Genomic DNA, 12,201 nt, shown 5'->3' with positions numbered 1-12,201 from the left:
CGAAGTGGTGTCAAATCGAAAGAACGGTCTACCCGACGGGAGGTCCTAGTCACACGACACTTACATTTAACAAAATATTTTCGCATTCGGAGGAGAAAGTTGGTGTTTGGAATTTCGTGAGAAGATTCCACCTCAACGAAAACCGCCTTTGTCTTGATGATGTACATCCCAAATCCTGTATCATTGCAGTGACAATGTCTCCCCAATTTCGCGATAATACAAAACGTTGTGCCCTGCTATGAACTTTTTCGATGTACTCCGTCAATCCTATCTGGTAAGGATCCCACACCGCGCAGCAGTATTCTAAAAGAGGACGGACAAACGTAGTGTAGGCAGTCTCTTTGGTATATCTGTTACATTTTCTAAATGTCCTGCCAATAAAACGCAGTCTTTGGTTAGTTTTCCACACAACATTTTCCGTGTGTTTCTTCCAATTTAAGTTGTTCGTAATTGTAATTCCTAGGTATTTAGTTGAATTTACGGCGTTTAGATTTCCTGGTTTATCGCGTAACCGAAGTTTAACGGATTCCTTTCTGCGCTCATGTGGATGACCTCATACAATTCGTTATTTGGGGTCAATTGCTAATTCTCGCACCATACAGATATCTTTTCTAAATCGTTTTGCAATTTGTTTTCAGCCTCTGATGATTTTACTAGTCGATAAACGACAGCGTCATCTGTAAACAACCTAAGACAGCTGCTCAGATTGTCTCCCAAATCGTTTATATAGGTAAGGAAAGGCAAAGAGCCTATAGCACTACCTTGGGGAACGCCAGAAATCATTTCTGTTTTACTCGATGACTTTTCGTCAGTTACTACGAACTGTGACCTCTCTGACACGAAATCACAAATCCAGTCACATAACTGAAACGATATCCTATAAGCACGCAATTTCACTACAATCCGCTTGTGTGGTACAGTGTCAAAAGCCTTCCGAAAATACAGAAACACGGAATCCATTTGAAATCCCTTGTCAATAGCACTCAGCACTTCGTGCGAGTAAAGAGCTAGTGGTTTTTTTTTACAAGAATGATGTTTTCTAAATAAGTGTTGACTGTGTGTCAATAAACAGTTTTCTTTGAGGTAATTCATAATGTTCGAACACAATATATGTTCAGAAATCCTGCTGCATATCGACGTTAATGATATGGGCTTTTAATTTAGTGGATTACTCCTACTACCTTTCTCGAATATTGGTGTGACCTGTGTGACTTTCCAGTCTTTGTGTACGGATCTTTCGTCGAGCGAACGGTTGTATACGATTGTTAAGTATGGAGTTATTGCTTCAGCATACTCTGAAAGGAACCTAACTGGTATGCAGTCTGGACTAGAGACTTGTTTTTATTACGTGATTTAAGTTTCTTGACTACTCTGATGTTATCTACTTTTATGTTAGTCATGTTGGCAGCTGTTCTTGATTCGAATTCTGGAATATTTACTTCGTCTTCTGTGGTGAAGGAATTTCTGAAGGCTGTGTTTAGTAACTCTGCTTTGGTAGCACTGTGTTCGATAGTATCTCCATTGCTGTCGCGCAGAAAAGGCATTGATTGTCTCTTGCCGCTAGCATACTTCACGTACGACTAGAATCTCTTTGGATTTCGTGCCAGATTTCGAGACGACCTTTCGTATTAGAAGGCATCCCTATACTTTTGTCAACTCAGTGTATATTGTTGCCTTAAAACTGCCACAAATGCATAGAGATGCATCAATTTGTGCTAGCACAATATTTCATGCTGAAGGCTCATAACCAATCATTTGTAATTATCTCGCAAACAGTTCGTTTGTGAACCTATGTTTACTGGAATGTTTTTGCTTCTATTTTCGTATACTTTCACCCGTATCAGTTCTCGCTACTTGTTTTGATACACCCTATATACCAATTTTGCACTTGGGAGCCTTAAACCGACCCGACTAATAACCACCAAAGGTGTGGCTCGTCGACTTGAGGAAATTGGCGTTATCAGTTGTTGCTCCTGAAGCTGTTCGATCTCCATCTTAAAACATTCTTGAAGACCTGTTGAAACTGGTTCCGCTTTGCAGAAGCATGGACAAGCTGATCCGTTCGCGGGTATCAGCGCAGCGTGGCTATCCACGCGTCCTAGCCGTGGCTAGAATAATTGCGCATTTTCTTCATACTGTGTATCGAAACTCAGGAATGATATCACGTGGGATCCGTACCAGGTCGGGTTGACAGAGGAGATAGAGAAGATCCAAAGAACAGCGGCGCGTTTCGTCACAGGGTTATTTGGTAAGCGTGATAGCGTTACGGAGATGTTTAGCATACTCAAGTGGCAGACTCTGCAAGAGAGGCGCTCTGCATCGCGGTGTAGCTTGCTGTCCAGGTTTCGAGAGAGTGCGTTTCTGGATGAGGTATCGAATATATTGCTTCCCCCTACTTATACCTCCCGCGGAGATCGCGAATGTAAAATTAGAGAGATTCGAGCGCGCAAGGAGGCTTACCGGCAGTCGTTCTTCCCGCGAACCGTACGCGACTGGAACGGGAAAGGGAGGTAATGACAGTGGCACGTAAAGTGCCCTCCGCCACACACCGTTGGGTGGCTTGCAGAGTACAAATGTAGGTGTAGATGTCAGATACTAGGTTTGGGTACAGTATCTTTAGCGACGATAGTGAAGGTAGTCATCGAAAGCTTGGGATTTCATCAAAATTTGATGCGGCAAGTTTACCGAGAACTTTGTTCAAGATACTAGACTTACTGAATCCTACATATGGAAGCCAAAAGCACGCTAACCACAGTATGTTAAATGCTGAAGGCGAACCCGCTACTAACAATGTTAATATTCGGTTTTTCTTACATGTATTCTGTTGTCACTGTAATTTGAGCCTGGAAGTTGCTGCAGTCAAGAACACTCCGTTGTGATGGTTGTAGATTTGGCGAAATAATAGTTGTGTATGTTTTCCCATTCATATGAGACACTGAACCGACTATATCTAATTGGAATGTGACACGTTTTTGGGGCTTCCGTTTACTGATTGTGTATTGACAATGTACTGCCGACTGTGCAGTCTAGTAGGACGAGTGTTCCGTAGCTGGTTGTTGGAAACACATGTTACGTGACCTTGCTTACTACAGCAATGACACATCACGTTCTGGTTGGGCTCACGTATATGAGATATTAAGTATTATAAATAGGTTGGATACTGGCGCTGGTGATGCTCTAACAGTAGTTCCTACAGATTGTGACGATGATCTTGATATACTGCTAACAGCTACCCAGTATCAGAGCTGGAGATGGGTGGGGTGCACTTACATTAGTGTCACGTTGGGCGAAAATGTTTTGAGATTTCACGACAAATGGCTTTGGGTATCCTAACCAGTACATGATCTGGCTTCCCTCAAATTGAGACTTGACTGACATATCTGCCTGTGTGGTGGGGTAGGATGCGAGTTCGGTTCATGGAGACTATTTTTCATGCTACGCTAATGAGCTCTCCTTCTGTGTGGTTTCTGCTATCATGTACTGTGCATGGACTGTGAAGGCGTTGTCAACAATGATGACGATGCAGTCATCAGAATGATACCTTTGTTAGCAGTTTAACTGGGGTACCTTTACTTCCTCACTAGTATGTTGTTGAGCGATTGCCGATATTTCAGTTGTGTTATTAGCTGCACGGACTACTTCCAATGTGTGGTAGGGCAACTTTAAATTCTGAACATACACCTCATCACTGATGACCAGGGGAACCGCTACATCTCGAATAATGAAATTTGCATAAGATCTGTTACACATTTCGTTTTTATAGACTGTATGGAACAGCTCTGTTTGTGTTACGTGAATGGTTACTTAAATTATGTATGATTTGTTGTTTCTTACAACTGTCACAGACATTGCTTTGGGATGTCTAGTAATTACTAACCATCAGATGGAAAAGTAGAGCCGGCCGGAGTGGCCGAGCGGTTAAAGGCGCTACAGTCTGGAACCGCACAACCGCTATGGTCGCAGGTTCGAATCCTGCCTCGGGCATGGATGTGTGTGATGTCCTTAGGTTAGTTAGGTTTAAGTAGTTCTAAGTTCTAGGGGACTTATGACCACAGCAGTTGAGTCCCATAGTGCTCAGAGCCATTTTTTTTGGAAAAGTAGAAGTCGTCCTTTGTCACACATTGGTCTCCTGAAGACATACCACGTCTGCTCATAACGTATCTACTGTTCTGTATGGCTCTGCATTCACTAGTGTGTTTCTCATAGAACTAAGCTGCAGAATCTTCCTACGCTGTGGGTACCTGGAGCCCACAACACAGTTCGATGAGTGTAATGTGCATTCTAAGCACTTTCTCCCACGAAGTTCGACAAAATCCTTGCACAGCTTGTGGGGCTGAAGACCCCTTACATGGCACTAAGATACACAATTCTTTTCAGGTCGTGGGGTACATTCTTGGCCTTAAGGATCTTCCTATCTAACTGGGATCTGTAGCAAGAAGTTGCACAAGGATATTAGAGAGCTCTATGATTAATACTATTTTTACAGTTGCGCCACTTATCTTAAGAGTTCTGAGTCTCGCCATTGATGAGAGAGGGGAAGCTAGTCCCTCATAATTTTACGAATGCTGTATTATGCTGAATAAATTTCTGCATGCTTCTAAGCCAGTAGTTTACTGCCTCAGGAAGTTTGTTGTTTGCTAATTAAATATTTCGGTATCCAGTAACCCTACACCACCATCTCCATAAATGACCATTTCTCTCATGAAATGAAGCCCCAGACTACAACGATCAGGGACTGTCCATATACAGTAGGGGAGAGTGGGGGAAATACACGCACCTAAGGAAAAATCGATGTGAACCATTCGTTACATCATTAAAACCTACGAAAATAAGTTCATACCATACAATGGACATTTCTCCCCATATTCCAATCGTCTGTAAATAGTTATAAACAGTAACTTAATTCTGAACATTAAAATAAAAAAAAGTGCAAATGCGTGGTGTTCCCCACCCCTGACGGTAATGACACGCAAAGTACTGGGTAATAACACGTAAAACAAACAAACCATAAAAATGTACAATAATTGCTATTTTTATTTGCTTATTAGTTACTACAAATAGTAAACAGTATATTTAAGAACGAAATAATGTAATTCTACAAACATCTCTTATAATTTTTGTTCTTTACATCTTTATTGGTGTGAAAAGAGTTCATTTTCTCATACAGCAAAGATCGCACTTGTAACCTTTTGGAGTGTTCCAGCCACTACATTGTTCATGACTCCATCTGCTACAAGCAATACATCAGTACCTCAGTTCTTCATCTTTCCCAAACTCTCCACAAACCAAACAGACATCTTCTGAAATCGCCAATGGATCAATATCGTCAATATCATCAATATCATCCATTTCATCGTCATCACAAATGTTCTGCAAGTCCAGATTTAGGTCATCCTCTCTGCTACTTTCACTTTCTTGGTGGTGTTTCTTCTTACATAATGTCTGTTTCTTCTTTGAGACTTTTAAGTTGCAGATTTCTGCACTTATCTGCTTTATCCTTAAGATTTCTTTTCTTGTTTCCTTCAACTTTCTTTTTCATGGCTTCTTTTTGTTTCTTTATTGATAACTCCATTAGCAGTTTATTCTTCTCTGGAGTTGCTGTAAGGATCACTGACTTTCCCTTAGGCTTTCCCTTGGCTTGTTTCGTCTTAGGAAGAACTTGTTTTTGTTTTGGAACAGGAGATATGTCAAATACACTAATGTGCTTGACACATGCACTTTTAGTTGATGTTGTTGTGACCTCTTCTAGGCCTACTAGAAGTGGAACATCTTCTACTGAAGATTCAGGAATTTGTTCTTGACTCCTTTTGGGGATATGTGGCTCGTTTGTAGATGCAACAACTTCATTTCCATTTCTTGCATTCGGAACCTCTTCATCTTCAAGGACAACATCTCTGAAGATCTCACATTGTTGTAAGTCATCACGTTGAAATTTGTTTGGATTGAAAGGGCAAATCCCACATGCCTTAAACCCTGACTGTCCATTGTCCATGGTAGCGACCTTATTATATGCCTTATTAAAAAGTTCTGCTAAATCATATGGTGTAATTTTTTGATACACCTGTGACTTCATATACATGTCACATTCAGGACTGAAGGCTAATTTCAAAGAGGAAAAGAATGTAACATCTAGTGGTTGCAGCTTGTGAGAAGTGTGTGGAGGTATGGTTACCATGACAATAGAATGTTTTTTACAAAATTCAAAAATATCATGTGACATATGGCTGCTGTGATTATCTAAAATAAGCAGCACAGCGTCATCAATAGTTGATTTTACATTGTTCTGAAAATGTTGGATCCATTCGAAAAATAATGACTTATTGGACCAGCCATTGACGAAACAACCATATATTGCTCCAACTGGTCCACCTTTACTTAAGAGATTTGACATCCTCTTCCTGAGGAAGATAAACGTAGGGGGGATGTAGGTACCAGCAGCACTGAAACAACATATCACGGTCACGTTTTCCCCCTTACCCAAGACGTGGCCCCACCTATCTGTTTAACACCTTTAGGGGCCAAAATTCTGTCGGGCTTTTGTACAGTATTTATGCCCGTTTCATCGACGTTGAACACTCGCCCCTCTTTAAATTTATATTTTTCAAAGACACGTTCTAAATTTTTAAAATATGCATTAACCTCTTCTTCATTAAATGCCTGTATTCTGTTAATGCTAGTTGCTTCAGGTTTTCTCAAGCTAATACTTGGGTTTCTTTTTAAAAATAGAGCTAGCCAATCCTTTCCAGCTAACCTAGATGATTTATCAAAATTGTTTGCAATGTTGTTAGCCTCTGCATACTCAAATGCAATCTCTGTCGAAAATGTTGGGTTTCTTCAAAGTTTTGGACCCTCGGTATTTTTAACCTTCATTCTCGTTCGCAGTGTAGCTTCATGAATCCCGAAAGCTCTTGATACTTCTCTTATTTTTCTTCCAAATTTGATGGCATCAAGAGCCTTACAAAGTTCCTCTTGCGTCCATTTTGCTTTCTGGGTTTTTCTTTTATAATATCTACCCATCTTAAATTTTTTTAAAAAAACCTTGTTAGTATTGAAAATATAAACTGCAAGGGGGAATACCACGCACTTCAACAGCTACGTGGCATTACCCCACCGTAAGTTCGATGACTAACCTAAGCATAACTCGGCACCTAATTCAAATAGCGGGACAAATCTACGATTAAATTAAAGGTTTCATCTAGGGTTAGTAGTTGATACGCAAGAATTACATTAAAGCAACTTATAGTAGCACCTATCTTGCAAAATACAGCTGACCAAAATTACATGAGACACGCCGAAAATAAACAATACTTCACTGCTCCAACAATGCCACTGGAAAATGGCTGGCGTAAGCTGCATAGTAGTTGTTACTCCTGCCGGCAGGGTACAGCACCAACTGGGAACAGCTTCCGCCATTCAAAGTGCATAAATCAGCCTGCGTGGGATTACCCACATGCATGTAATTCCCCCACCTTCCCCTATGCTCACAATGAGAGAAGAGCGGTGGCTGCCTAGTTCTGAATTGCCAGAAGCTGGTAGGAATCAGTCGACTTCGGTCCGTTCATGTTTTGCGTCCAGCTGTTGCCAACCTCAGCAATCTAATACAGAACATAGCGTATGTAGCCATTATGACGTGATTGCTGTGCTGTATTTAGTTCCGTGGTGAAGTAATACACCTCTCGATAAGTGATGAAGCGATTCCTAGCCCATCATGGGCAACGCCAGATACTCCTTTCACTCCTCAGAGAAGAGCTACGGGGTAGCCCATTATGAGGTGGAGAAAGGAAAATAATAAAGTCGCTGAGCGTTGCGAGCAGGAGAGCAAAAATTAAGAGTTGGTCCACCATCTCTGTCACCCAACAAGACGAACCATGACATACAGAAGGGTAAGCTTCAGCTCTGTGAAAACAATTCGCAGATTTTGCAAAGATAATCCTGTGAAACCATAAGAAACTCCTGGTAAAAGGAGTTAAATTTCGGTTCAAATTTTTCTGTTTGAGAGTGCTTTGAGACTGCTTTCCGTTTTGAATTAATTTAAAGTGGTCATTTTGCTGTGTGTGTAAAAGAATTTGTCATCCAGTAGGTGGCTGATCATGCAGTAACAAAGTCGATTATTCAGAAACCCCCATCCGTTTTTTATTGGACTTTTATTGTGAGTCCAATAAAAAAGGATTTTCATACCGCTGAAAGGGTTTCCTATTTTCCGAGAAGTATATTCACACCTGTGGTTGCCCTGACTATATAGTCTTTCGTCAAAGAAGTGACTGCCATCATTATTTTTATGCAATTAATTAAGACTGTATCATGTGACACCTAGGACCATAACATACACTACTGTATAAGAGGTTTCAGAAAGCCAGTTGCTCCCCTTGGGACCTCTCCTTGCTACTTGCAACTACACTGATCAGTCAGAACATTATGAACACCTACCTGATAGCTGGTATATCCTCCTTTGGCATGGATAACAATGGCGACCAGTCATGGAATGGAAGCAATGAGGCCTTGGTAGGTCACTGGAAGGAGTTTGCACCACATTGTACATACAAGTCACGTAATTCCCAAAAATTCCAAGGAGGGAAACATGATCACCATGAACGGGTGTACGCAGTCTGCAACCAGCGTACGATACTCCTTGGCCGCCATGGTACCTTCCACGAGCTCCACTGGACCCATGGATACCCACGTAAGTGTTCCCCACAGCACAATGGAGCCGCCGCCATCTTGTCTCCGTCCCACAAGGATGGTGTGTCAAGGAGCTGTTCCTCTGGAAGGCGAGGTATTTGTGCCCTCCCATCGGCAGGATGAAGAAGGTATCGCGATTCGGCAGACCATGCAACGCTTTGGCACTGCGCCAACTTCCAGTGCTGACGGTCACATGCCCATTGCAGTCATAGTTACCAAAGATGTGGTGTTAACATTGGCACATTCATGCATCGCCAGTGTTTGGTGCACTGTGTTTTCAGACACACTTGTACTCTGTCCAGCATTAAGTTTGAGGTTAGTTCCGCCACAATTCACCGCCTGTCCTGTTTTACCAGTCTGCCACACCTACGATGTCCGACATCTGTAACAGGTCAAATGAATTATGGAAAATTTGAAAGGTGGTTTGCAAATATGGTTCTCTCAAATCTTCCCCCAGAGTCATTCATTATGATGCTCCACACTAGGGCTGTTGAATAATATTGATATTCTTTTCCAAAAAGATATGGATATGTATCGGCGACAATTTTTTATCAGATATATCGATATATCTGTATTAAAACGGATATCGAGTGCCGATATTTTTATTTTATATTATAATTTTTCACAATTTTCGGAAAATATTTTAAGTCGTTCTTTTAAATTTTAAGAGAACATAATTTTACTTTCACTGTGTGAAGGATTGTTACTACTTTTTGAGCTTCTATCATGTCCAAACTTTCTCTCTGACTGTATGAAGCAATTATATAATTATATGTGGCACAAAAGAAAAACTCTGACTGCACTGTGGGGGGGGGGGGGGGGGGGGAGGAGAGTGACTGTGTGAATGGAATAACAAGATTTCCGAAGTAAAGAAACAGCACACCACTGGCGTTAAAGAACAATTTTTAACGCACCTCGTCGATATTATTCAAAAACACTTGCTGAAAATTATGAACAAAAATGTAAATGACAAGACTGGTCGTTGCAGTGGGCGGAGACGTGCGAGGGGAAAATGCTGACGTAATCGGCGCTTGGCGCTACCAACAGAAACTGCAACGTTTAGCTTTACACTTGATACTACAAATGCTACATCGCTGCCGTTTGTAGAAATGAGGAAATATGCAAGTCAACATGAAGCGTTCCTGAAAAATTCGGTATGTGACGAAACAGGACGATGGACCCATCAGACACCTTTTATTGTGCCACTAACATTGCAGCTACCATTATTAGCAAACTGGTTATCGCCAAGTTTGAACGTGCATCGATTTCCTTTCGAATCTTGCTCTAAGGGGGATAGATAGCCTCATAGCTTGATGATTTACAGAATATCTAATAATATATTAATACTTACATATACAGCTCTAAAACCAGCAGTATATTTACAATGTGCAGCCATTATTTGAATAGGCAGGTTTGTAGATAGATTTTCCACCGACATATCGATAATTTCTTACGATACATCGAGAGCCGATAATGTTATTTTTTCTAATTATCGATACATCGGATTCCCGGTATTTAAAAAAAAACAACAGTCCTACACTCCTACTACACACTACACAGTCCATACTTAATTCCATAACAGACACAAGGACAACACACACACACACACACACACACACACACACACACACACACACACACACACACACGTGTATGATGCCAAAGGGAGGATGTTTTGAATGGCTGCAAGAGAGACGTGTTACCTGTAATGAGAACCTGAGGAAGCAGGATCTGTTCGCTTTAATTCAAGAACATTAACCTGCTAAAACAACAAGTATGTGATCGACAGAATGGCAGAAGAGAAAGGCCACACGGTTGTCCGCTTGCCGTCGTATGCATGTTCTTTGAGTGCAATAGACCTGGTATGAGCAGAAGTACAGTTGTTTCGGGAGCGAAATGTTCCAGAGGGCATGTCCAAACACAATCTGTTTAAGATTGCAAGTGAATCCCTTGTCAGTAACTGTTGATGACAGTACCCTGTAGGAAGGTCCAGCAACTGGAAGAAGATTACAGAGGCGTGGCAGTGTTACCAAACTCACTATAGACGAAACCATTATTAATACTTGTACTGCTGAATCTGACAGAAACAACAATAATGCATCATGTACAGATGAGGAACGTAATGAGATTGAGTCAGTGAGATTTATGTGTACGTACAATTCAGTGTTATATATATGAATAGATGTTCAAAATTTTACTCTCTCTCTCTTTTTATTGCAGTTTTACTACTGCTTCTTTTTAATTCTGAATTGTTTAGGTGAACTAACATGGAGTTGGTAGCCACAATCACCATCATTAAACATTAAGCTATGAATTTTGAGTTCATTAAGCCTCTGATCTTTAGCTACACCCCTGTCTCAGTTTTTCCTTGCATAGCTGTGCAATATGTAGCAATTGACAGTTGTTATGACAGTGGCTGATAGATAGTATTATCAGTGCTACTTGGATCATAAACTTTATGTGAGCACAAGTGTGTTGTCAGCCCTGCTTGAAGTTAGAAAGGCTTGTTTCACCCACACTGCCCCTCTACCATTGACACATGCAGGGAGTCGCTGGGCGGAGCTTGCTTATTCTGCTCCCCGTACCTGTCTCAGAATTCACTCTTCTTTTGGTGAGCAAACTGTATTTGTATGGTCCAGACTTGTCAGTCACTGCTGACTTTCATGCAAAATCATTTCTAGGGTGTAGTCATGGGGATGACTTGCAAGTTTTCATACTCACATATAGTCACACTGCAGTTGGTTTTCAAAACATCACAAAAAATAATCACTATGTTATGCTGTCTGTGTAACAGAATTAAAAGAACTTGGCCACAAATGTCATTTCTTTATATAAATAATTAATTGATACTGTCTGTCATGCCCTAGAAGCGAGATTTTGCAGTGTGTACTGCAGTGTTAATGACAGCCTATGTATGAGATGGAAATTCCTTGGTCTGGCTTCTGCTAGTCACTCACACACACACACACACACACACACACACACACACACACACACACACACCACCACCACCACCACCACCACCACCACCACCACCACCACCGAGGTATAGCACAGAAAAAAGATAAAAAAAAAGGTTTGTCACTGCAAACATATTTAACTGTCAATTGCAACAGTACAAAATAGTACATTACAAACTATGTGCATTAAATGGCATCAGGTGACTCCCCAAGAATCCACAGTGATGTGATGTGATGCTAGATGGCAGTCCTCTCCAGGACAATGAACCACACTATGAGTTGAGCAGCCATTCACAGCATGGATGTTACCTGACTTGAACAGCGCTCTTACATGAAGATTGGTATTCACCATGGAAGAAATGCACAACAACGCCATGAGGATCTTGTGGAAGAGGTAGGAAATGCCGCCCTACAGTACTGAACAGTTGCTTGGTGGGTAGATGCATTCAATCATGGCAGAGTTGCAACAGCCAACATGCGTCGATCCGGGCAGGCATACAGACTGTTCTCATACCACCCCATGCTTGGAGAATGACAGCACATGGACTCTGCAGGAATTACT

Source organism: Schistocerca serialis, chromosome 3 (assembly GCF_023864345.2).
Source record: "Schistocerca serialis cubense isolate TAMUIC-IGC-003099 chromosome 3, iqSchSeri2.2, whole genome shotgun sequence".
In the NCBI taxonomy this organism is placed as follows: domain Eukaryota; kingdom Metazoa; phylum Arthropoda; class Insecta; order Orthoptera; family Acrididae; genus Schistocerca; species Schistocerca serialis.
The sequence above is the reverse complement of the archived record's forward strand: the minus strand, read 5'-3'. Positions refer to the sequence as shown.